This window comes from Malaclemys terrapin, chromosome 1 (assembly GCF_027887155.1).
Source record: "Malaclemys terrapin pileata isolate rMalTer1 chromosome 1, rMalTer1.hap1, whole genome shotgun sequence".
Taxonomy (NCBI): Eukaryota; Metazoa; Chordata; order Testudines; family Emydidae; genus Malaclemys; species Malaclemys terrapin.
The window spans coordinates 311,061,612-311,088,202 of NC_071505.1; the positions used below are offsets into that span (position 1 = coordinate 311,061,612).

Sequence of the window (26,591 nt, forward strand, 5' to 3'; positions counted from 1 at the left end):
GCTTATGGATAAACCCGATTCTTTGAGTTCCAGTATGTAGTCAGGGAGGACTGGTAGAGGCGCCATGACTGCAGTTAACTGTTTGTGTTGGCACCATAGTGAGAATCTCTTCCATTTTTGGAGGTAAGTATTGCAAATGGTGGGTCTCCTGCCATCTCATTCTGAGCAGGCTACTTCGTCGTGTTAGAACCATGTAGGAGCCATGCTTTGAGGTAAAGTTTCTCCGGATCTGGGTGGAGAGTCCGGCCTGTTCTGCAAGAGGAGATACACCCACAAGGGAAGAACCCGTGGGGTGCACACTGCCAAGCGCATCAGATAAGGGAACCAAGTCTGTCTGGGCCACATTGGAACAATCAATATGATATGCACCCTATCGGTGCATATCATAGAATCATAGAATCATAAAATATCAGGGTTGGAAGGGACCTCAAGAGGTCATCTAGTCCAACCCCCTGCTCAAGGCAGGACCAATTCCCAACTAAATCATCCCAGCATCCCAGCAATATCATGTGAATGACTGGGAGATTAGAGGGATCTGTGGGAATGCATACATGAGCTGTATCCCATGAGATGAGAAATGCATCCCCTAAATATTTGGGAGCTAGTCCTGCCCTGAAGCAGAAGAATGGGCACTTGTGGTTTATTGCTGATGCAAACAGGTCTACCAATAGAAAGCCCCATTCCTGGAATACTGATTGGAGGACACTGTTGTGTACTTCCCATTCGTGCTTCTGGGAGAAATATCTGCTTAGCATGTCTGCCGTTGTGTTCCAGCACCCCAGGAGGTAAGATGCCGAGATGGTTGTATTGTGCTGAATACACCAATTCCATAATTTTATGGCCTCGGTGCAGAGTGAATGGGAGCGAGCTCCTTTTGGCGATCGATATAGAACATGCATGCTATGTTGTCGGTTAGTATGCAGATTTACTCATTCCATATGATCGGAAGTGTCTGCACACATTGTATAGGCTCGGCGCTCCAGGAAATTGATGTGAAGCTGGGTTTCTGTTGCTGACCACCTGCCTTGTACAGTGTGCTGGTCCAAGTGAGCACCCCAGCCTCAGCCAGCCCTGTAGGCAACACATATGCAGTCTCACCACAAATGTTGTAGCTGCCATATGACCTAATAGTTGTAGGCAGGTTCCTGGCAGATGTTTGAGGGCTGTTGATGACTGTCGAGATGAGGTTGGTTAATGTTATGAATTTGTCGCCAGGCAACAATGCTCTGGCCTGTGTGGAATCAAGGTAAGCCCCGATGAATTCCAGTTGTTGCATTGGGGTCAGTGTAGATTTCTGTACATTTATTTACAATCCCAGTGTCTGGAACAAAGCAATGGTGGTCTGCCCCATGTTTGTTGCTTCTTCCTGAGTTGTACCTTTCAGTAGACAATCATTTAGGTACGGGAAGATCATCACTCCTCTTCTTCGCAAGTGGGCCACCACTACCACAAGGGTTTTGGAAAAAACTCAAGGGGCAGTGGAAAGGCCAAAGGGTAGTACTCTGTACTGGAAATGATTAAGTCCCAGCATGAATTGTAGGAGCTCGGTGTATGGTAATATAAAAATAAGCATCTTGGAGGTCGAGGGCTGAAAACCAGTCCCCCTTGTCTAGCACTGGTGTAATTGTGGCAATTGTGACTATTTTGAATCTGTGATTCTGCACAAACTTGTTGAGCTTCTGAAGTTCTAAGATGGGTCTCCATCCGCCATTTTTCTTTTTGGTGAGAAAATAATGAGAGTAAAAACCCTTCCCCTTGTATTGAGTTGGAACTTGCTCCATAGCACCCAATTGTAGGAGATGATTCACTTTCTTTTGAGAGGTGCTTGTGAGAAGGGTCCCTGAAGAGGGACAGGAAAAAGGGGGTAGGGTAGGGGGAAGGGAGATGAAGGGGATGGCATAGGCCAATCTTAAAATCTCCAGTACCCATTGGTCCATTGTTATTGCTGCCCAAGCATGGTAGAATGGGCACAGGCGGTGCCCAAAAGGTTGGGTAGAAGTATCTGAAAGCACTGTATTGCGGGGGAGGTCATTCAGGCCTTCGACCAAAAGTTCAAAACTGTGACTTGATGGTAGATGGTTGTGAAGACGAGGACTGAGTTTGAGGAGCCCTGCATCTTTGTGGGTGTTGTTTATTTCTGTTCTGGTCAAAGTGCCATTGTTGTGGGAAGTAGAAAGAGGTGTGTCTACCCTTTTGGTATGGTTGGTACCAACATCTTCTGTTAGGTGGTGTTTACATGCCTAAGGTGTGCAGACTGGCCCTAGAGCCCTTCACTGAGTGAAGAACATCATCCGTTTTTGCGGAAAAGAGTTTCTCCTGATTGAAGGGTAGGTCCTCCACTTTGAGTTGGAGCTCTTTTGGGATACCGGACAACTGCAACCACGAGACCCTGTGAATTATGACAGCCATGGCCATCGTTCTCGCAGCAGTGTCTGCTATATCCATCAAGACCTGTAGGGCTGTAAGGGCAATTAGTTGTCCCTCCATCATGATGGCGTTGAACTGGGGACGTTTTTCCTTGGGTAAGGCCTCAAGGAATTTTTGTAGCTTACTTTAGTTATTGAAGTTATACTTGGCTCGAAGGGCTGAATAATAAACAGAATTGGAGTGTAGCCAACGAGCACACCTTTCTAATAGTTTGTGTTCTTTGTCTTGTGACGTGGACTGAAATTGGGGTTGTTTCCTGCAATGGTTGGCATCTTCCACAACTAGGGAATTAGGTTCCACTGCATAGGAAATGGACAAATCCAGGGTTGTCCATACCATTGATGCATCTCATGAGATTGGCGAGACTTGGTCCTAACAGCTTCCCATGGTGGTCTACACTCTGTGGGTGAAGAGTGTTGGGAGAGAAATGGCTCCCATGCGAGTCCTCTTCTTCATCACTGGAGATGGGCTGGGGAGCAGGTGAAGTAGGTAGCTGCTCCTCTAGTTGGCCCAGAGATTCATCAGTGCAGAGCAGAGGTGATTGTGGCACTGAAGACACCGTTATGATGTCCTTGTGCTGTAGAAACTGTTGTGAAGCCACCTGTTTCTGTGTCAACAGTGCTGCTGTTGCAGATATAGTTGGTGCTATGACTGTTTTTTGGATGGCCTTGGTCGAGATGGTCAGTGCCTGTGATGAATGAAAGGGGGTGGGGTAGCTCCCTTTTATGGACACCCAGCCAGCCAGTTAGCTATAAATCCCTCTTGGTAGTTGTTCTCTACTTGCTTTACCTGTAAAGGGTTAAAAAGTCTCCCTGCATAGGTAAAAGGAAGGTGGGCACCTGGCCAAAAGGGCCAATGGAAAGGCTAGAACTTTTTAAAATTGGGGAAAAAAACTTCCCCTTTGTCTGTTTGTGCTGTTCTCCTGGAGAGTAGAGACAGGGCTGGAACTATGCTGTAAAAAGCTTTGGGCCAGGTATGAAAAATCACCAGATCATACCTAGAATCTACTCATATAAAACCCCAGATATGTAAGTAGATCAGGAAATGTCTAGGAAGACTCAATTAGGTTTATCTCTTTTATTTCTTTATGGGTTGTGGACTCCTCTGTGCTAACCCCAGGTGCTTTTGTTTTTCTTGTAACCTTTAAGATGGACCTCAAGAAAGCTATCTTGATGCTTAATCCTTGTAATTGTTTTGTTTTTTAATCTAGCAAAAAGCCTAAGTTCCAAATGTATTTTCTTTCTTTTTGTTTTTAATAAAATTTACCTTTTTTTTAAAGAACAGGTTTGAATTTTTGTGTTCTAAGAGGTTTGTGCATATGTTGTTTAATTAGCTGGTGGCGACAGCTGATTTCCTTTGTTTTCTTTCTCAGCTCTTTCCGGGAGAGAGGGTGAAAGGGCTTGAGGGTACCCCACTGGAAGGAATTCCCAAATACATCTTCCGGTTCTCAAAGGGGTTTTTTCACTTGGGTGGTGGCAGCATCTACCCATCCAAGGTCAGAAAAAACTGTAACCTTGGGAGTTTAATACAAGCCTGGAGTGGCCAGTATTAATTTTTAGAATCCTTGAGGGCCCCACCTTCTGCACTCAAAGTGCCAGAGTGGGGAATCGGCCTTGATAGTGCCATTCTCGGTCTCTCCGTTGGTGCCGACGATACTGGCCTCAGTGCTGAATCCCGCACTGGAGTCGTCAGTGCCATGGAGGAGAAGGGATGCCTTGACTCCATGATGGTGTGGTGGGGCTCGGCAGAGATCTGCGGAGGGACGGTACCGGAGATGCTCAGAGCCTCTTGTCGAGCTCAGCACTGAAGCTAGCAACCTTGCCACCGAGGATAGCGACCTTGCCAGGGACCTCTTTTTTTTCTGAGTGTCCCTAAGAGGGGAGGTCACGGCTCACTTCCTGGAAGTTTTGGAAGACTGAGCACTTCCATTAGCAGAGATTTTGCTCAGGGAACCATTTGCTGATGTTGATTTTCGTCCCTAAGGAATAGACTGAAGGGACTTTTCCATTAAAATCATCTTGAGGTGGAGATCTCTGTCACACTGTGCCCTGGCTTTCAGGTTACTACAGTGGGCACATTTTTGAGGGATATGAGTCTCCCACAAACAACAGACACACGACAAATGGCCATCGGAGACTGGCATCTCCTCATGGCAAGAGTCACAGCATTTAAACCCAGGTGAGCAAGGCATCGTGGCTGTTAAACGTTTCCCAAAGGGGAAGAGAGGAGGTAGATAACAATTAAAGATTTTATGGAGTGGAAGAAATGGTATCTAACTAACTAAATAAATGAGACATACAAAGCTACAACTCATCAAATTATTTCTATAGAAAAAATGAAGAGGCAGCACTGCCACTGAGGTCCATCTGCAGCCGAGGACGGTTGGGAAGAAACTGAATAGGTCTGGTTGTGCACGTGCTATATGAGTAGCCAAGACAACTACTGTGCCGAGCACTGCTACTGAAAATCTCCAATCTGTGGTGCAGGAATGCACCGATGCCTGAAGTGGAGCATCCACAAGGACACTACTTGAAGAAGAAGCATGTTGATAAATTGGTGAGGATTCAGAAAAAAGCCACAAGCATGATTAAGAGATAGGTAAACATGCCTTATAGTGATAGAGTCATGGAGCTCAATTTACTTAGCTTACCAAAGAGAAGGTTATGGGAATGACTCTATTACAATCTATAAACACCTACATTGGGAACAGAAATTTGATAATAGAGGACTCCGCAATCTAGGAGACAAAGATATAAAAAGATCCAATGGCTGGAAGTTAAAGTTAGACAAATTTAGACTAGAAATCAAGTGAAAATGTTTAACCGTGAAGGCAATTAACCATTGGAACTACGTATCACGGGTTGTGGATGAATCTCCATTACAGGTAATTTTAAAATCAAAACTAGATGTTTTCCTAAAAGATATGCTGTAATTAATGCACAATGATTGTACTCAAAGCAGGAATAAATACAGGGAAGTCCTACAGCCTGTGTGATGAAGGAGGTCACACTAAACAATCACAATGGTCTTTCTGGCCTCAAAATCTATGAATCTATGCATTGCATGGATTTTAAGGCCTGAAGGGACCATTAGATCATGTAGTCTGCCTTTTTGTGTAACACAAGCCCTAGACTTTCACCCAGTTACTCCTGCATGGAGTCCAGTAACTTGTGTCTAATTAAAGTGTATCTTCCAGAAAGGCATTCAGTCTTGATTTGATCCAGTTTCTCTTTTCTTTGACAAATAGCTGCAATCACCATTCTGGATTTCAACATGGTTTTGTTTTAAAAACATGTGGGGTGTGAAATATCCTTCTTTCAAAATTTTACACTAAAACTGAATGATTCATTACATTCAAATACCATTTACTTCACTTTTGTTTTATCATAAGAAACAAAAAACATTTGTGCATTTCATATACATTATCTATATGCCTACGAAGAATGACTACAATCCAAGAAACAGAAAATAATTCCATTCTAAACATACAAGCCCTTTGTTGCAATTTGTAAGATTTCTAAAAAGCTCTGTCAGCCAACAGTCATCCTTATTGAAGAATAGATATAATATATTTTCACATAATTACACTAACATTTCCTTTTGCAACGTATTGCAATAAGAGATGATCACAAAAAGCAGAATTTTATTGAGTTAATTATTTTCAAATATCACTAATTCAGCCAATGCTTCTGAAGAGATAAACCAAAAGAAACTTTGTAAAGAAGATCTCATCTCTGTTGTTGTAATCACTAACATCTATTTCTCTAAAGAAAAAAAATTATGCTTTTATTGAAATCCAGATTCTTTCTGTTCAGATCTGCTTAATAACATTCTAAAATTAAACAGCAGCATAAAGAGTTAAATCAGGACCATCAAATCTTTTTCAACTATGTTTCAGATATTGTGTATCTGTAAGTTTTCTCCCCTAATGGTGCTATTCCCCCTTTGCATATCCACCTTGTGCTACGAACAAAACAGATTAATTTTATGATGGTAGGTTGTGATTACACAGTTCAGTCCAACCAATAACAACCAGTATTATAGCATTTTGTTCCAGTTTTCATACTCTGTCACTCAGATCTCCTCCCTTCTGCTATTCACTAACATAAAAAAATTACAGTAAGACCTAATGAACCTTCTTGAATTATGAGTTCTCATCAGCATTATCATGTATCCAACCAGTTTCTCTTGGTAAGCATATGATATATCATAAAAAAATACATTTTTGGGCCTGTATATGTCATTATACTTCATAACAATAGAACATTTCAGAGTAGAGACCTTTCTTGGCTTTAGAATGACATATTACATGTGAAAGTTTAAGTAAATATATCTAATTATCTATAAATTTTAATGCTGGTCAGTATAGGATTGTAAATTACTTGAAAAAAACTATTGCTATGTGTTTTCTTATCTTGATCATCCTAGGCTAAGATGCTGGAAGGTTTTTCTTTACATGGAGGTGAAAGATTTCACTTTGGATTATTGTAAGCTGCAGGTATCTTAGTTGTACAGTGTGATTCAAGCACTAGCTGACAGTTGAAGAACAGAAAATGACCGAGTTGGGCTCAAGGGGGCTTACAGCAAGTTTGTCCTAGAGTCTCTCAGAAGTAGTTATTGTGTGCTAAGGTATGGGCTAGTTATATTATTTAGTAACAGCTGAATCATTTGCTTACAAAACAAGAGAAATGCATTATATATAACAAGTACAAGAGGAAATTTAATATAATCCTTTAAGATTATATTAATATGACAAACTTTAAATAGGTAATGCTAATACTCACTGATTTTTTTAAAATAATTTGTAAATTCAATTAAATAATGAAAATTTAAAATAGAATAGCAAGCTATATAACCCTGTGTATCCTCTGGAAATTTAAAATAGGACAATATTTTTGGTCAGCCGCCACTTCTGTATAAAAATTATTAATTTATTTTTAGTCTGTGACAGATACATTTCACATCTTCAACATGTAACTTTATATTCTTACACCATGCAATTTAACACAGATATTCATTTTAAAATCATGAACTCTTATTTATTATATTCAAACCCATGTGAACTAAATTAGGGAAGTAACATTGTCTTAGTTTCAAATCAGAAGGTAAAACAATTGATAAATTAAAATCAGATTTCTAGATACCAAGAAGCAGGCCAATGTTTAACAATGTGCTTCTGTATCTTTAACTACCCACTGAGAAAGAAGTCAATCAACACTGCTGGTTAATAATAGTAGGACCAGCTGTTACACAGCTTGAAATTGACAACAGTAAACTAATTTCAGCACTTACTTCCATCTTTCAAAGGGGAGTATATTTTGATTAACTGTTAGTATTAGGATTCACCATAACAGGATTTTCTTTATTTTTACTACTTAATATTCTAAGGAGTAAAGACAAACAAAGGAGAAGAATAATCCAGTTTGATCCAAGGTTCAAAGCACTACTGGGCAGTGCAGAAAAACAACTCATAAATACATTGTTACAATGTACTGTAGATGTCCATATAAAAAGGATTCACTTTTGTTTTATCCATTCATTTCCCTTCTCCTAATGTCAGTTACCACAAATTTCTAATATCAACTTTCATATCATAATGCTACTGATCTCTGGGGTCCATTATTATTGTTGTTTCCAATGTACTTGATAAAAAATAAATTGTAGTACTTAAACCTCTCACATCACTACAGTTTTCTACAAACAAAAGTTCATTGTCCCTTCTTAGTATGCTTGATATTTCTAGTTTAATATTATTTATGCATATTTAGTTCTAATAATTTCTACTAGAAATAAAAAAATCATTACTATAGCCTAATCTATAAATTATTTATTAATTATATTAATTACTTAATAATTCCCAGTTATCACTTTGAGGGTTGTTAGGTTCTTGTCCCAAGATCAGGCCCAGTATTATTAAAATTACTATATAGTTGGGAACCCCGATGGGCATGGTTGCAAAATGCACACTACAGGAACTTTTCTATATTTACAATAATTTATTAATACATTTAACAAAGCCACAAACACTCCAACTCAGTAAGATAGATAAAGATAATACAGAAAATACATCTGAACATCCATACTCACACCATCGCTTGCAGAACAACCTGAAATTTTAGCAATTCTCTTCCTCATCACCATCATCTACCTCCTTCACCAGTGGCCATCATTCTGGCAACTGTCAAGGGTTATCTCTCTCTCTCCTGAACCCCACAGGCTGGAATACAACTTTTATAATATGTTACACTGATGCCACTATGTCTAATGCATATTCAGTAGTGGTTTCTCACCTCTTACTTATTTGTATTTCCTCACCCTACTATTGTTGAGGTGCCCTTCACCTAGAATATTAATGATCTCAACTTATTATCATATATGCCAATTCGTTGCCATGGTACTCTTGTGGTTGGATGTTCTTTCCAAAAGCTGGTGTTATCTCATGTTTCTGTGGTTGGCTGATGTCATTACTGACAAAATTCCCCCTTACAGTCTATTTCCTGTTACCTCAAACTTAGGGTTTACTGTTGGGCCATTTATCTGTGTCAAAGTTCATAGGCCTCAAGTCCTTATGCTGACTTGCTGAAGCTAATGTCTTACAGGATACAGGCTTGTAGGTTCCTTGCATTACTGCTGAATATAATAAAGGCAGAATATAATAAAGGTAAGCTATCCCTATGGGCTACAATATGTATGCAAAGGGGCAGAAAGAAAAAAATTCCAATGATGCAGTAGCAATTTTTACAACATATTCTATGTTTAGAATACACATGTTTCACTTTGCTTTTTATTCCATGAGATCCCTGGTAAATTTCATTAAAAGCACCTTACAGTTCTCAGTTTCCTTCTCACCCACCCAGCTCCCTATTTTAAATGCAAGAAGTTTTTGGGGACAATCACAATCTTTACATCTTGGAAGGTTTAATGTAAAAATCACCTATTCCATGCAATTTATGAAGTCCTTTGGCAGGAGCCCCTCACTGCCTACTTTAAAACATGTACTGATAGGTACAGAAATAGCCCCTTATTGCCTTTAGTGGAGAAGGAACTTTGACTGGACAGCAGAGCAGGTGAACGAGGAAAGTCCAAATGCATGAGTGGCTGGGAGAGGGGCTGCCTTTCTCAACCCCTCCCATTCAGTTCTCTGCTTAGCCACTGGGTGGGTAAAGTGGGATGGGGCCTGCCAATTGGCTTCCAAGCGCAACCCATTCCTATTTGAGCCAAGCCAGAACATTGCAAAAGTCTCTTATCTTCAGTTAGCTGTCCTGCTCTTCCTTTCTTTAGTTAGGAGCTGTGCCACTTATGATACTGCAAATTTAACTGATCACCTGTTTTTAGGGGTCAGGAAGGAATTTTTCCTGTTGGGCAAAACCAACATATAGCCTGGTGGGTTATTTCACCTTCCTCTCAGCCTCCTGATAGCATAGCTGGGTTAGAAGCAATAGGATTTGGAGTTCTTATAAGGCTTTTATGATTACTGACTCATTGCAACTATCAGCCAGTGTCCAGTGTGGAGAAAGGCTAAAAAGGCCAGATCCTGGAGGTAAATGAGACCAATGATTGTGCATTTGGACGTTGTGCTCATGGCAGGGAGGAGCTCGAAGTCTCTGAGGGCCAAGGCCGGCTCCAGCCTTTTTCCCGCCCGAAGCGGCAAAAAATAAAAATAAAATAAAGCCGCCATCAAAAGCACTTTGGTGGCAGCTCTACCGCTGTTGCTTCATTCTTTGGTGGCAATTCGGCGGCAGGCCCTTCCCTCCGAGAGCGACTGAGGGACCCGCCGCCGAATTGCCACCAAAGAGCCGGACGTGCCACCTCTTTCTGTTGGCCACCCCAGGCACCTGCTTGCTGCGCTGGTGCCTGGAGCCAGCCCTGCTGAGGACTAACATTCCCTACACCCAATCTTGTGGCCTCTGTCACTCCACAATACCCTGCCCTTATAAAGGAGGGAAGAAATGTCACAACTGAACTGAATCTGTGGTATAGACCAAGGAGAGTCTACCCTGGATTATTGTTTGGTTTGTGGAAAAAGCCCTGTAACCCACACTGCAACCAATTACATGCCTGGTACATGAGAGCTGGGCGGGGGGGTTGGACATAATGCCCCTCCCCAAGCAATAATTAACAAAGTTGTAACCTGCCATTTAAGCCCATCCCATGTGTGTCAATCTTTCGCCTGCTTGTCCCGGTTAATGCACTTTAAGCACATAACTTAATTATGTGTTTTTCAAATGCTCAGTGCTGGCCTAACTCTTCTTCCATTGAAGCCAATGGGAACGAGTTAGGCTAATGCAGAGTGTTTGTGAAAATCCCACCCAAAAGTGAATAATATTTGTGCTTGAGACAAGATGTGAAAAAAGCTATTTTTTTCTTCAATAATGAAATTCCATTTCAGATTATACCAAAAGTATCCTTGATCAATAGTATGTTCTTTGATTGCAATCGTATTTATTTACAGTCTATGGACTTTTTTTTTAATTGTCTTGTGATCTTTTTGGTTTTGATTGTTTTTTTAACAAAAATATCAGTTCATTTATTTAATTTATATTTGAAATGTAGGTAATTTTGTGTTAAGAATGTAAACTGCATACGCATGTGTGCATGCACACACATGCACATTCCTATATGTATATCTATGTACCTTGGTTACTGACCTTACAATAACTGTGGTTCTTCAACATGTTATTGCCATTGTGGATCCCACTTCAGGTGCATGTGAGCCTCATGCACATGAGAGCAGAGATTTGTTTTTTTTAATAGCATGGCCCTGGCAGATGCTGCAGGTGCCCTGTGCCTCCTCATGCTCCCATATAAGAGCATAAAGGGCTGGGTATTCCCTCCTTCCCTCAACGCTTGAAATTAAAAGCCCATGTTGCTGAGGATTCCATAAAGCCAGGATGGACCACAGTTACTGTAAGAAAAGTAACTGTTCACTCTTCTTGGAGTATGTTCCAATGTAGATTCTACTGTATGTGACTGGCAAACAGTACCTTTTCTAGATGGCGAAATGAAGAGTATGAGATACATCAGTGGAACAGGGACTGTAGTACTGCTCTCCTGAACTTGGCATCTTACCTGGCTGCCAGGTCAAGTACATAATGTTTAATAAAAGTCAATAGGTTGCTCCACACTGTAGCCTAGCAGATTTCAGAGATGGAAAAGTTCCTGAAGTAGGTGGAAAACACAGCCTGTGCCCTGGTGCAGGGAGAGGTATGCTAGCCATCTGATAAGACAATGAGTAATGGGCTTAAATTGCAGCAAGGGAGGTTTAGGTTGGACTTTAGGAAAAGCTTCCTAACTGTCAGGGTAGCTAAGCACTGGAATTGCCTAGGGAGGTTGTGGAATCTCCACCATTGGAGGTTTTTAAGAGCAGGTTAGATAAACACCTGTCAGGGATGGTCTAGACAATATTTAGTCCTGCCTTGAGTGAAGGGGGCTGGATAAGTACACCTCTAGAGGTCCCTTCCAGTTCTACCCTTCTACGATTCTATAAGTTCCTAAAATGGCACAACCTAAAACAGCAAATGTTGATGGGAAAAGGTCCAAAAGGGTGACAGAAAGACTAAATAAATCTAAACAAAAAGGCCGACTGATATGACTCAAGGACTGTGTAAAGGTTATGCTTGGTACACAAGACAATGTAGGTCCAGAAATCAGTGAACAAAAATTGGTGTGTCAGCAACTAGGCCTAATTGGTGGACAAAAGAATAAGGGCCTGCGTTATTCCACCCGTCACTCTCCTTTTAGTTCCTTAAAGAAACTTTGTGGGGGAAAATATGGAAGAACAGATGAAGGCTACTGAAACAACCTTCACCATCACGGCTGCCACCCCCACCATCACCTGAGTCCCTAGGCTTTTGTCATCTTAATCCTGAGAGATGACCTGACAAGATCGGGCCAGAAAGAGGGATCCAGATAACATCTACTGGCTCCAGCTAAATCCCAAACACTTCCTGGGATGAAATGGGATCAGACTAACAACAGCAGCAGCTCCAGCCCATCTCAACTAACTTCTCTAAGAGATACCATCTACGAGACTATTAAACAAGGTGTTTTTCCTTTTGAAGATTTTCTCCAGCTAAAGAGAGAGGGACCAAAATGACATGGCCATCTCCACTGGCTCCAGCTGAATCCCAAATAGCACCTGGGATAAAACTGGACCAGATTTTAACACCACCAGCAACAACAACAGCTCCAGCTCATCTCACCTAACTTCTTCTCTCTTCCTCAAAAGGACAGATATGACCATCTTTGATGCCATCTAAGAAACTGTCAAATAAGGGGGGGTTCCTTCTAAAAACACTCTCCAGATAAAAGGAATGAGAGATGTTGTTAAAATGGAAGCCTTAATACTTTACATTTTAAACGATTTAACTGTTTTTCCTTTTTTTCTCTATCTTTAATAAAAGGTTAAAATGGTGTGTTTGCCATGGTGCTAAGCAGGCTGAGGTCTCTGTATACCAAATCCCAAATCTTGTTTAACACTGTTTAATGTTGGACAGTGACTGAGTTATGTTAACACATTTAGCCCATTTAATCCACCTAAATTAAATACAACAGTCCCCATTTACAGAATATCTGCTCTGTGATGGACTTCTGTAGCAACCATTCATGGCTGGTTAACTCATGGCTGCTCAAGTAGTCTACTAGGTCATTGCTGACCCTGGGAAGTGTACAGCCAATGATGTTATCCTGTGTAGATCACACTACAATCAGAGCCTGATGGCTTCCTGGCAGAGAGGGGATGATCAAGCATCTCCTTGCTTGTTTATATAGCGCATTGCAAATGTGTTTCCTGTCAGGACTTGCACTGTGGGTTCTGCAGACAAGGCAAGAATGCTATACAGGCTAGCATGATGGCCCTCCACTTCAGGATGTTCAGAGCAGGAGTCAGGGTCAGGAATCAGAACCAATGGTCAGAACTGGAGTCAGAGTCCAAATGCCAGAGCTGAGGGTCAAGACACAGTCAGAATGAGGAACCAGGGCAGAGGAGCAGAACTGTAGTCAGAGTCTGAATGCCACATCAAGAGTTGAGACAGAGTCAGAGGGAGGAATCAGAGCAGAGGGTCAGAATTGGAGTCAGAGAAGCAGGAGCAGGGCTGGTTCATAGGCAGAAACGAGGCTGGGATAGGACTGGAACAAGAATAGGTGCAGAGCAGGGTCTAGTCTGGAGCAGGGCTGAAGCAAGGCAGGAGCTTGGAGTGAGGCAAACACAGGGAAGCCGAGAATCTAAGGACACGTGCATTTGAACAGCCAGCAACCTACTGCTGCTATTAGGCTTAAGAACTAGCCCGCTAGCTTTCTCAGCCAATCAGGCATGGTGGTCTGTCACGCAGCCTAGTGTTCTTGTTAGGTAGTCAGGAGACTAAGCAGGCACACCTTCAGGGCCTTATTCCTGACAACAATTTTCTGCAAAATAGGTCAAGCCTTTTGGGATTCTTGTCCTTAGGGGTACTCTGACTCAACTTAGATTTTTCTTGTACTGCTAACATGACTAAAGATCTTGGGGTTAGAGTAAATACAGAAGTACTGAATCCCCATTGGAGGGACCCAGTACTGCTTTCCTACCTGTTTTGCAGTGGGTGTTATTGTGGCCAGCATCTGTGCAATCCAGACCAGTAAGGGGTTGTGTCACAATCTGCCCTGTAACCATGGGTGCTGTAAATGCTTTGCTGCTGTGGCTCACAGCCCAGACACCAACAGTCAACAGACAAGCATGCAGTCCCTTGAGTGTCTTTGTGCTTTGCAGCTGCAGTTCAGCACTCTGATCCCAGCTACCTGCCTACAACTCCAAAAGCCCCACTCTAGCTTCGATCAACCAATTACCTTATGTAACCAATCCTCTCCTCCAAATTTCTCACAAATTGTCTTCCCTGAAGTGCCCAGGCCTCTCCTAGTACACATAGAGAAGTTATTAAGTTTGCAGATCCCTTTAAAGAAATAGTACATCTGCAGCTTACCACTTTATTGGAGTTAAACACTCAATCAAAGCACTGGTTTGGTTTATAGTAAAAAGTAAAACATATTTATTAAACAATATGAATAGGTTAAGTGATACCAAGTAGAAGGAATAAACATTAGAAAGAGTTACAAACAAAAAAAGGTATTCTCAGACTAAAACTTAATCTCAGCCAGTTACAATCTTTGCCTAAGCAGGTTTCTCACCTAAAATCAATTTCCAGAGACTTCAACCCTCTGGTTGAAGGACCCATCTTTCTACGATCTATGTAGTACCTCAAGTGATGAATAAATTAGGGGTTATCTGCCCCTCCCTTTATAGTCCAGTAAACCTTTGAAAACCATCTCTCTCAAAAGTCATTGACACTGCTTCAATAGGCAGGCAGGCTTCTTGGCAGTGCTGTCTCCATCACCTAGCAAGACTGTTAAGAGATCATCTTTCTCCACTTGTTCTCATGATGGCTTTGTTTACATTGCATGTAAATATGCCTTTGTTACCTTTGCATGAGGACCAAACTGGTCAGACAAGCAAATACATAGTCCTTTGTGATCCGGACAAGCTAACTCCCCAACTAGAAGTGGGCCGTAGTCCACGGAAGCTTATGCTCTAATAAATTTGTTAGTCTCTAAGGTGCCACAAGTACTCCTGTTCTTTTTGCGGATACAGACTAACACGGCTGCTACTCTGAAACCTTTGATAATTTTGTTTACCGCATATGTAAATTGCAATCTCATTGTCACTGCTTAACCCTGCTTCATTTGTACTGAAGACTTGGGCAGACTTGTTCTCTACTTCGTTCAAATACAGACTTTAAAACATAATATCAGAGAATGTAGATAACTCAACATATAACATTAATACACACATTCCACAATTATATTAATCACTAGTGTGTCATTAGTTTTCCAATGATTTATTGCATAACACCTATTAGATACAGATCATGACACCAATGAGTTGGGGTACACTGGTCAAGCCACCTGAAACTCACTACTAGATACCAGGGAGCCCCTTGTCCTTTTGCCTTGAGATGCTCTTAGGGTCACAGTGTTATTGTGGCCGGCATCTGTGACAAGGCCTTAGCCAGTTCAAGAAGTCCCTCATTTATGGGGAGGGTGATGCTGCCTGGAACAGAAGCTGGCAAGGTGTCAAACACTTTGGAGATTTCTCCAATGTGACCAACGTCTCTATTGCCAGCATTTCGGCAATCCTCACAAGGAGCTCTTAGAATGACTTAATCATTTGGTACTCGTACCAGTTCCAAAGACACTACTTCATCAGGTGAGGAACATGAGAGGTCCTCTGGTGATGATACAAGGCAATGTTGTGGCTCTACCTTTGGTTCTTTCTGGTACTCTGGTGTAGGTGGTTTGTCCAAAAACACGGATGGGGAGAATTACCTCTTTTTATTTCATGAGTGCAGTGGACACTGGCTTCTTGATTCATGAAACGGTGGACCCCAGTATCCCAATAGAGCCAGGGTGTTACACCATAGGAATACGTCTAACTTGTTTGGTACTGGCTAGTCCAGTGCCATTCCCGATGAGACAATGGATACTGAGTCCTGTAGGGAAAGCTGATAGGGTCTTTCCATGGTGCTGTTGACTGACCTCAGAAGAGGGTTCTTTGCTCTAAGATGGGAAGAAGTGAGGAGAAATAGACCTCTTCTAGGAGTACCGTTGAAGTATATGGTGCTCTTGGTACAACGGTCTATACCAGTGTTCTTTCAGCACTGAAGATGGTCCTGGTCCTGGTTCACTCAGGGTTGCATCCTCTGCAGCAGGCATTGAAGGCTAGCCAATTATTACCCTCATTTTGTATTTGTGCACTTGATTTTTCGTTCCTAAATGTAGTACTTTGCACTTGTCTTTACTGAATTTCATCTTGTTGATTTCAAATCAATTCTCCAACTTATCAAGGTTCTTTTGAATTCTAATCCTGTCCTCCAAAGTGCTTGCAATCCCTCTCAGCTTGGTGTCATTCAGAAATGTTATAAACACACTTTCCACTCCATTATCCAAATCATTTATTAAAATATTGAATAGAACCTGACCCAAGACAAACTCCTGTGAAACCCCACTAGATACATGCTCCCTGTTTGACAGTGAACCACTGATAATTACTCTTTAATAATATTATAGAATGAGTCAAAATATTTTGACTATATCATGTCATAAGTTGTCATGTCATTATGAAATGATGTAATATTTGAAACATTTCAACTTTTATATTATAAATCATAATTGCTGAAATATTTCAAATATTACATATTTTAATTACATATTATTTTATATTTTTATATATTTTTATATTATTTAATTTTTATATTTTTAGACTGTATACATTGGTAATTGATTTTGAAATTGGTATTTTTATTTTAATTGGTGTTATTCTAATTTATAACTGTTTTTGTAATAAGTAGTTTCCAATTGTAATTTGGTATAATATAAAAATAAAAAACAAAAATATTAAAAAATTAAAATGATAATTAAAAATCCCAAACCCAAACAGGCAGCTTTCCTGCTTGCCAGACAGGCAGCCCTGGGGCTGAGGACTCAGGCAGTTGGCTGGGTAGCTGACCCAGATGAACAACTTGGGAAGATATCTGTTCACCATTACAGTTAATTGCAACTGAAGGAAATGGACATCCTGCTGATGGGCAAAAACTGGCTATGCAAGCTTAAATTGTACTGGTGTGTGATACACCACATACCATATGGGGAGTGGGAGAGCTGAAATTAAAACAAAAAGCTCTATTTACTATAGACATGGGTTTGGTAAAAAGAATAACACCAAGGCTGGTTGTTTCTAATAAGGCCATTACTAAATTCCTGAAGACTATGCCTGTGCCATACATTAGAATCACAGAATCATAGAATATAAGGGTTGGAAGGGACCTCAGGAGGTCATCTAGTCCAACCCCCTGCTCAAAGCAGGACCGATCCCCAACTAAATCATCCCAGCCAGGGCTTTGTCAAGCCTGACCTTAAAAATCTCTAAGGAAGGAGATTCTACCGCCTCTCTAGGTAACCCATTCCAGTGCTTCACCATCCACCTAGTGAAAAAGTTTTTCCTAATATCTAACCTAAACCTCACGCACCGCAACTTGAGACCATTACTCCTTGTTCTGTCATCTGGTACCACTGAGAACAGTCTAGATCCATCCTCTTTGGAACCCCCTTTCAGGTAGTTGAAAGCAGCTATCAAATCCCCCCTCATTCTTCTCTTCTGCGATTAAACAATCCCAGTTCCCTCAGCCTCTCCTCATAAGTCATGTGCTTCAGGGCCCTAATCATTTTTGTTGCCCTCCGCTGGACTCTTTCCAATTTTTCCACATCCTTCTTGTAGTGTGGAGCCCAAAACTGGACACAGTACTCCAGATGAGGCCTCACCAATGTTGAATAGAGGGGAATGATCACATTCCTCGATCTGCTGGCAATGCCCCTACTTATACAGTCTAAAATGCTGTAGAAGTGAGGTTTTTACTCACGAAAGCTTATGCCCAAATAAATCTGTTAGTCTTTAAGGTGCCACCAGACTCCTTGTTGTTTTTGTAGATACAGACTAACACGGCTACCCCCTGATACTTAAAATGCTGTTAGCCTTCTTGGCAACAAGGGCACACTGTTGACTCATGTCCAGCTTCTCATCCACTGTAACCCCTAGGTACTTTTCTGCAGAACTGCTGCCTAGCCATTCAGTCCCTTAGCTCCAGTCTTAGCCACATCAAAGCAATGTCTACACAGCAATTTTCAGTACGCTAGCACAAGCTCAGCTAACACAAGTCTGTGGGCCTGGGATGGGAGGCTCACTCCCAGATGCAGTGTAGACAAACCCTAAGAAGTGCTTATCACCTCCCTATTGTGCAACATGATGCCTCTGTGCAGACAGCTAGACCCAACCTACAAGCTCAGATCAAATCCGCTCTCCTTTATGACTTTTGTATCTTTTGATATTAGTACATTCTACGTGTTACTTTCCCATTAGTGGTATGTGTTTTAGATACCTTCCTCCATTTGTATTGTTTCCATTTTAATTTCTGCCCACATTTCTAACCTTTGTAGGCCCATTTCTATTATTTCTCTGTGATCACTGATATTCACAACAACTTCCATCACTGAAATTCACAGATAACCTGTAGTTTACCTTCACTTCCAGTTCATTAATGAAAATGTTAAATAAGAATGACTAATTCCTGCAGTATCCAAATATAAATGTCCTCTCAGCTGGATTGCACTTAATTAGTATTCTTTGAGTTTTCTGCCACTTTTCACTCCACAGTGCTCAGATCCAAGCCAATCTGAATTACATTTTGTAATAGTTAACCAAATAGGCTATTGTATCATACACATCAACAATCCTACTGTAATGACTGCACAGATATGAAAGGCAGGAAATATAATATTGATTTTAATAATTATTGAAGTGGACAAGCATTCTGCTAGAGCAATCAGCACACATTCAACTAAACACAAATAATATATTGTTTAAAAATTATGGACTAGATTGAACAACCTGCAGTCACATGGGCAAGCACTTTAGCAGGAATACATGTGTAAGTGCTTGATCAGATGAATTACACTTGTATAATCTTGATCTAAATAACTCAAACATTTAAGTAATTTTCTTTCTGATGCGCTATTAATAAATGGAAGCCACAAATTTTGTTGTTCTTAAATATTATTTATGTTTCCCCAATATATTCTTTACTTCAGATATAATCAACAGTCCAAACAAGAAGAAAACTAGTAAGGAAAACAAAAGGATGAAGAAATCCTTTTTTGCCCAATGACAGAAATGTAAATGCGGTCCCCTAATATACTGTCAGAAGTAGTATAATATATTTTGTACATATTATAAGTAGCACAGGTAGTAAAGCCTGTAGTTAAGGTTGCTTGACATGCCTCAAGATCCTGTTTTCAATTGTTTATAACTTTGTGACCATTTGGGCTGAAATTTTCCATGCCAAGTTTCTGCCTCATGCTGACTTGTCTTGGAAAGTTTCAGCAAAAAATGGTTGAGCCATTTTTAAGAATAAAGATAAGGAAAAACTTTGTTTTACCCATGCTAAATTAGCTATACGAATATTTTTAAGAAGCTCTAATGCCTCCTTGTTCTGGAGCAGAGACTTGAAATTTGGCAGTTGTTGCTTTGCGAGGGATGTGCCTTTTGCTGTTCCTATTTAAAACTGTCTAACTATCACCAATTCACGAGCCTTTGAAAAAGTCTCAGTCTGCAAATGCTCAATAGAGATTTGTTAGAGTTTTGCTGCTAAATTGTCCACAGATTTCATCTGCATTAAGCGTGATTCAGCCCCTAACAGCTTCTACATACTGACCAAACTACATGTATGCCATCCCCACAGAGTGACTGAACATACTCCCAGCTGGCAGGGCCGGCTCTAGGCACCAGCGCTCCAAGCATGTGCTTGGGGCGGTACTTTCAAAGGGGTGGCACTCCGGCTCCTTTTTTTTCTTTTTTTTTTTTTGCTTGGGGCGCAAAAAGCAGGGAGCAGGCCCTGAGCGGAGGTGAGCTGTGGTGGTGGTGGGCGCAGGGAGGGCCGCAGGAAGTAAAACCCTGGGGCGGGGGGCAGAGGAACTGCTCCCTCCCCAGCTCACCTCCGCTCCACTGTCGCCCGCTCCCCCGAGCGCACCGCCGCTCTGCTTCTCCCCCTCCTTCCAAGGCTTGCCGCGTGAATCAGCTGTTTTGCGGCAAGCCTGGCAGGGAGTAGGGAGAAGTGGAGCGGTGGCAGCGCGCTCAGGGGAGCAGGCGGAGCGGAGGTGAGCTGTGGTGATGTGGGGCACGGGGAGGGCCGTAGGAAGTAACCCTGGGGGGGTCAGAGGAACCGCTCCCCCCCCAGCTCACCTCCGCTCCACCTTCACCTCCTCCCCAGAGCACGCTGCCGCTCCACTTCTCCCCCCTTCCTCCCAGGCAAGCCTGGGAGGGAGGGGTAGGAGGGGAAATGTGGCATGCCCGGGGGAGGAGGCGGGGCCGGGGATTTAGGGAAGGGTTTGGAATGGGGCGGGAAAGGGGTGGAGTTGGGGTGGAGCCAGGGGGAGGCGCAGGAAAACTGTTTTGCTTGGGGCAGCAAAAAACTTGGAGCCGGCCCTGTCAGCTGGTGATTTAGAGGGTGGACCAAGATTTTCCATGCAGTTGATGCTCTGTACTGATCAGTGCTGGGCGCAAGAAGTGAGAGCAGGGAGACTGTCTCTCCTGTGCAATCAGTGATCCCCTGCTGGTGCCCAAGCAGCCACAAGGAGGAGGAAACAGCCTGACTTAAAACACAGAGGGATGAGAAATGGGAGATGGGATGTGGATGTGGGGTTATTATTGTCAGAGGTCAGGGAGAAGCAAACGGGGAGGGGAAAGCAGTGGCTGACAGGAGCCACTGGTGGGGACAGCAGAGTGTTTTGAGAAGTAAACTGCAAAATATAATCTACTTTCCCCCATCCAACTTTCTTCTGTGAAATATTACTCATATTTATTTGCAGAGTTACTGAATTCTTTGCAGAAGAGATTTTTAAGGGTTTGAAGAAGTCAACAGTGGCCAAAATCACATATTTATTACAAATCTACGTGTCTTTTAACTCATTTATTAAAATGGCACTCACTAATACCAGATTTAAGTAATTACAGAATTTGGAGCAGTGGTCTCCAACCTTTTTAAGCACAAGATCCCTTTTTGAATTTAAATGCAACCCAGGATCTACCTCAAAGAAAATGTAGAAATAACAGTAATCACACAAACCCAAACACCCTTGCCCTGCCCCCTGCTCTGCCCCTTCCCCAAGGCTATGCCCCTGCTCCGCCCCTTCTCTCAGGCCCCGCCCCACTCACTCCATCCCCCCTCCCTCCGTCACTTGTTCTCCCCCACCCTCACTCACTTTCACCAGGCTGGGACTGGGGGTTGGGGTGTGGGAGGGGATGTAGGCTCTGGGATGGGGCCAAGGGGTTCAGACTGTGGGAGAGGCTCCGGGGTGAGCCTAGGGTAGGGGGTTGGGGTGCAGGATGGGGTACGGGCTGCGGCAGGAGGTTGGGATGCAGGAGGGGGTGCAGGGTGTGGGGTGCATGAGGGGGCTCAGGGCTGGGGCCGGGGGTTGGGGTGCATGGTGCAGGCTCTGAGAGGGAGTTTGGGTGCGGGGGGGGGCTCAGGGCTGGGCTACGGGGTTGGGGTGCAGGAGGGGTTTGGGTGTGGGCTCCGGCTGAGTGCCGCTTACCTCAGGTGACAGTGCAGCAGGCTAAGGCAGGCTCCCAGCCTGCACTGGCCCTGTGCTGCTCCCGGAAGAGGCTGGCATGTTCAGCAGTGGTTTCTGGAGGGGGACAGGCAGGTGGCTCCACACGCTGCCCCCGTCCACAGACACCACCCCCGCAGCTCCTATTGGCCACGGTTTCCCGTTCCCGGCCAACAGGAGCTGTGGGGGGTGGTGCCTGAGGGTGAGGGTAGCGTGCAGAGACCCTCTGCCCCTTCCTCCCACCAGGAGCTGCCGCTGGACACTTCCGGGAGCGACATGGGGCCAGGGCAGGCAGGGAGCCTGCCTTAGCCCCACTGCACCACCATACTATTAGTGGCCTATCTCCCAGTTTGGCTGCAGGAGGGTCGTCAACCGTACTCTGTGACCGAGATCGACTGTCAGAGGCTCCACAATCAACCAATTGATCGCAATCTACCTATTGGTGACCATTGATTTAGAGCCTTTTACTTCTAATGTAGGTCACTAAGGTAGTTGCTATTTAACTCAAGGTGGCTGTGGTGGTGGTGTCCAAGAACTATCCCTGATTTCTGCCTCATGTGATCAGAAGTTGTTCATGGCAGCTCCTTCTGACTCCCTCCCTTTGATCCCCACACCCTATATAGTAGGGAGAGAGAGAGGGGAAAATGGGAGTAAAGACCCCATTATGGACTGGATTAAGCCTTGAGTCTGTACTAGATGTACAAAGAATGAATTCACTCTATATACTACAGGCTCTCTCAAGCTGAGATTAAAATAATTTATTGAAAAATCTGTGTATATCTATGTTACATTATATAAACTCAAAAAGTGTTACAAAATTATTTTCTTTAGTATTACATAAATAAAAGCATATACAATGCAATACACTACTGAATGTAACTATTTCCACAAACAATCCTATTGTAGTCTATAAATTTAAATGTTTCAATATTTTTATAATTATATATTAAAAATCAACACTTTAACTTTGGCTCCTAAAGTAAACACATAGAAACATGATCTTAAATTAGGACAGCAAAAGCTCAGAATGTCATACAAAGGAATAGATGGAAGATAATCTGAACAGATCTAAAAACTGTCAGTACAAAAAACTCTCTCTTTTTATTACAATACCTATATCAAAACAAACCAAAAACACTTTTCATAACTTACCTTAGAGATCTGAAACAACACAGACTGCTGAATTAATTATAATCAGTCTCCTCCCAAGATGCAACATGTAACTTTTTCACCACTTTCAAATCTGGAGTGGAAGATATTTTAGGCCTGGCTAAGTATCACTGAAAGAAAATTCGTTCCCATGTTTGGCCATGTCTTACATTCCATCTCCTTTCACTGGCAATACAGACACAGCTAATTTTAATCTGTGACATAAACAGCTAGCATGACAGTTAAAATTGTTTAGGCACTGACTCCAACACGCTGCACTAACTGTACCAGCATAAGAAATTTCTGATGTACAATAAAAGGGCCCAACTGTAGTAGGTCCAGGGCACCAAAAATTCCCAGTTACTCAGCACCTTGCAAGATTAAAATCAGAGGATTACTAAAATCTTTAGCTTCCTATAACACCCATTGCTAATTTAAAGACAATATATATTCAGACTGCATACATAATTTCCAATGGAAATCTAATAATCTGTTCAGTAAAATATTTATTAATGTTAACAATACTCTAATTATAATACATCTTTTATAAATATTAGTAATTAATATAATTAAAACAGCACAACAGTGGCTAATAAGTTTTCTTACCACTTACATATGAAATATGAAAATGTATACCACAATCTTTGTTTAAAACAATCTAAGGGATGCAGGTGCAGGCCTTAAAACTACATATTTAGTGATGAAATTATGCTAACATTATGTTACATTCGTAAGTGTAATTTTATGTTCAAGTTTTAAATGTAAAATCTAGAATTCTGGCATTGCACTGCTTATATTAGCCTGATTATACAAATACTAACCCTCAAACTCTGTTTTCATTCATGATACTTTGGATAAAATCAGTGCTAGTAGCTATTTACATTATAAAATACATTAAGATATATATTTGAAAGATTTGTAGAAGATTAAAAGCTGTGTAAACACTTGTTATGTGAAGCACTGTAATCATTATCCATATGTTTCATATATGCAGAGCACTTGGGGAGGGAAAAGATGTTGGAGCGTGTGGCCCTTAGGTTCTTCTGGACAGGGATCCACAAAGAGGTCTGCGATTTCTGTGCCTCATGCCCCAAATGCTAACTGGCAAGATCCAAAGGTATGCCAAAAGCCCTCCTGATTCCGCTCCCAGTGGTGGGCATACCCTTCGAATGAGTAGGGATGGATCTAGCGGGTCCCATCGAAAAGAACATGTCAGGGTACCATCACACATTAGTGATAGTCAATTATGCCATGCACTGCAAATGCCCCACCATAACAAATGGACTCATGAGGGTCTTCACAAGGGTCAGAATACCAAAAGAAATATTGACAAACCAGGAGTCTAACTTCTCATCTAAACTGATGCAGTAGCTGTGCAAATCGCTAAGCATTCAGACCCTCAAGATTTCCATCTACCATCCACAGACAGATGGGCTGGTGGAGTGATTCAATGGGATTCTGAAGGCCATGTTGAGAAAGTTTGTTGATTCAGACCCCCAGCACTGGGACTGACTACAATCATCATTATTGTTTTCCATAGAGGAGGTCCCCTAAGCCTCCACCAGATTCTCTCCCTTTGAGCTTCTTTATGGGACACAGCACAGGGGCATTTTTGACCTCCTCTGGGAAGCTCGGGAAGAACAAGAGTCCTGGACTCAGTGTCATACGTGCTTCAACTGCGAGAGAGACTGAAACGCTAAGGCACTTCATCAAGAAAAACCCTTTGAAAGCCCAGCAAACACAGAAACGCACCTACAACTAGGGGGCCTGGTTGAAAACTTCTGAGCCAGGTGATAGGATGCTGTTGCTACTCCTGACCTCCAAGTCTAAACTACTGGCCCAGAGGCAGGGCACATTCAAAGTGATGAGGAAGGTTGGTCCAGTTGACTATGAGATTCAACAGCCTGGGAGAAAGAAGGAAACACAGATTTACGATGTCAACATTGAGCCTTCCAGGCCTTCAGAAGGACTTCTGATAGTCCTGTACCCCCTAGAACCTTGCCACAGCCTCTCATCACTGGGTGGTACAGCCAGTAACTGTAATACAAAATAATAAGTAATATCAAATTCTTGAACAATAAAATTAAGGGAATGCTTATTATGTATTTTTAATATTGAGTATGGCTCAAAATATTTTAATATTAAAAAGTGAATGACACTTTCAGTGATCAGGAAAAAGTGTTATATTTGTCTTTCAGTGTGAATGCCATAGAAAGGAGCAGAGAGTTCATGGGAAGTAGGATTGAGCCTGGAGTGTTTTAATTTGAGGGTGATAGCACTTTGTTGTTATTGTTATTTGTTGGAATTTTTTGTTTTGTTTTAGTAAAGATGATCTCAAGGAGGTAAATTTAGACCAACTGCAGTTGGTGTGTACAATATTTGGAACAGGGTAGGGGATGCCACCTGTTCATAGAAACATGTTTCAAGATGTAGGTTTTCCTCGGATTCTGGTTTTGAATCTCCTGTACAGTACTTATGAAACCTTTGATTCAAAAGACAGAAACATGAAGAGATTTCAGAATGCATTTAAGCAGATAGGTATTTCTTTAAATACCAATAAAAAAATCAGAATTAAGCTCATAATAGACTCTTTCGAGAGACATTGATTTTAAACTAAAGTGTCTAGAGACTACTTTCTTTTTTCAAAGGTGAATGCACTAACGTTTCCTGGATTTCATTATGACTGTAGTATATTTCACACACACACACACACACACACACACACACACACACACACACACACACACACACACACACACACACACACACATCCTGAATTGTATTCCCAGTTAAAAAATGGCCTTATGAAAAGCCATTTTCGTTTCACTTTTAGGTGCAGTTTACTCACATCATGTTTACCTCCCAACTGTTTCAAGTAATTTAAAAAAACATGCAAAACAAAGTAGCACAAACACAAAATATTCCATCTGTAGCATGTGTCTTTTACTAAGGTTACAGTTGCTTAGGCCAAGGCTAAATATAGCAGACAAATAAATTCTCTTCCCCTTAAACTCCTGTTTACAAAAGCCCAATTCAATATTACACATGGGAGTTCTCCTCTCAGCATATATAAATACAGTAAGTTGTGCCTATGTAGAGACAAAATTTCTCCCCAAATTCCTTTGTCTGTTACTTTTCCCCAGCTCCTGGCATTTGAAAGGGGCTGGCATGTTCAGCCTCTCACCTGGTACTCTTGTTTAGCTGTAATACGTGTACTCCTGCTAGTGTTACACACCAAGGAACTGATTTTAATTTATACTAACACACCCTCGTAAAGGGTTTAGGGTAATTGAAAATCCAGCCCTAAAACACAAGGTGTAGAATGAGAATTTAAATACACTTACTGACATTGTTTTGAATGTGATGCCGAAGTGTTGTATATAAAGCACTGAAGTAATAAAAAAGAATGATGATTACTCCATCTTTGTGGATGAATTATAGAATAACTATTCAGTTGCAGTTTGAATGATTTTTTAAAACAATTTTGGCTGCTCTTGGCATCTATTAATGATAGAGATTATATGCTAACATTATATATTTAAATTTCTAGCTATGTGGAATTGTTTAGATGTTTTATAGATATTTCTTCATTTAAAAAATTATTACAGTTTGAATACGATACTGGATTTTTGTTTATCATGAAACATTAGTAGTAGTAAATCTTACACAGGTAGAAGTTTTCAAAGTTTTACTATTAGATTACTTAGACTGAGGTATAAGTGTCACAACATAACTTCATCATTTTATTTTTTCTCAAAGACATTGTTAGGGAAGAACTATATTGATTAAATATTGGGACAACAGAGTATTTATTTTTTAAGAAAACAATT

The 26,591-nt window shown here is 41.6% G+C and overlaps 1 protein-coding gene across 3 annotated transcripts in view; it reads right to left on the minus strand.

Moving 5' to 3' along the window:
- Positions 1 to 26,591, minus strand: part of SGCG (sarcoglycan gamma) — a 186,589-nt gene that overhangs the window by 146,275 nt on the left and 13,723 nt on the right. The window contains exon 1 of one of the 3 annotated variants that reach the window (XM_054015448.1): positions 22,765 to 22,873. The exons of the other annotated variants lie outside the window; for them this stretch is intronic. The gene's annotated coding sequence lies outside the window, so the exon portion shown is untranslated. Of the gene's footprint in view, positions 1 to 22,764; positions 22,874 to 26,591 lie in introns of those variants that run through there. 3 annotated transcript variants of the gene reach the window in all.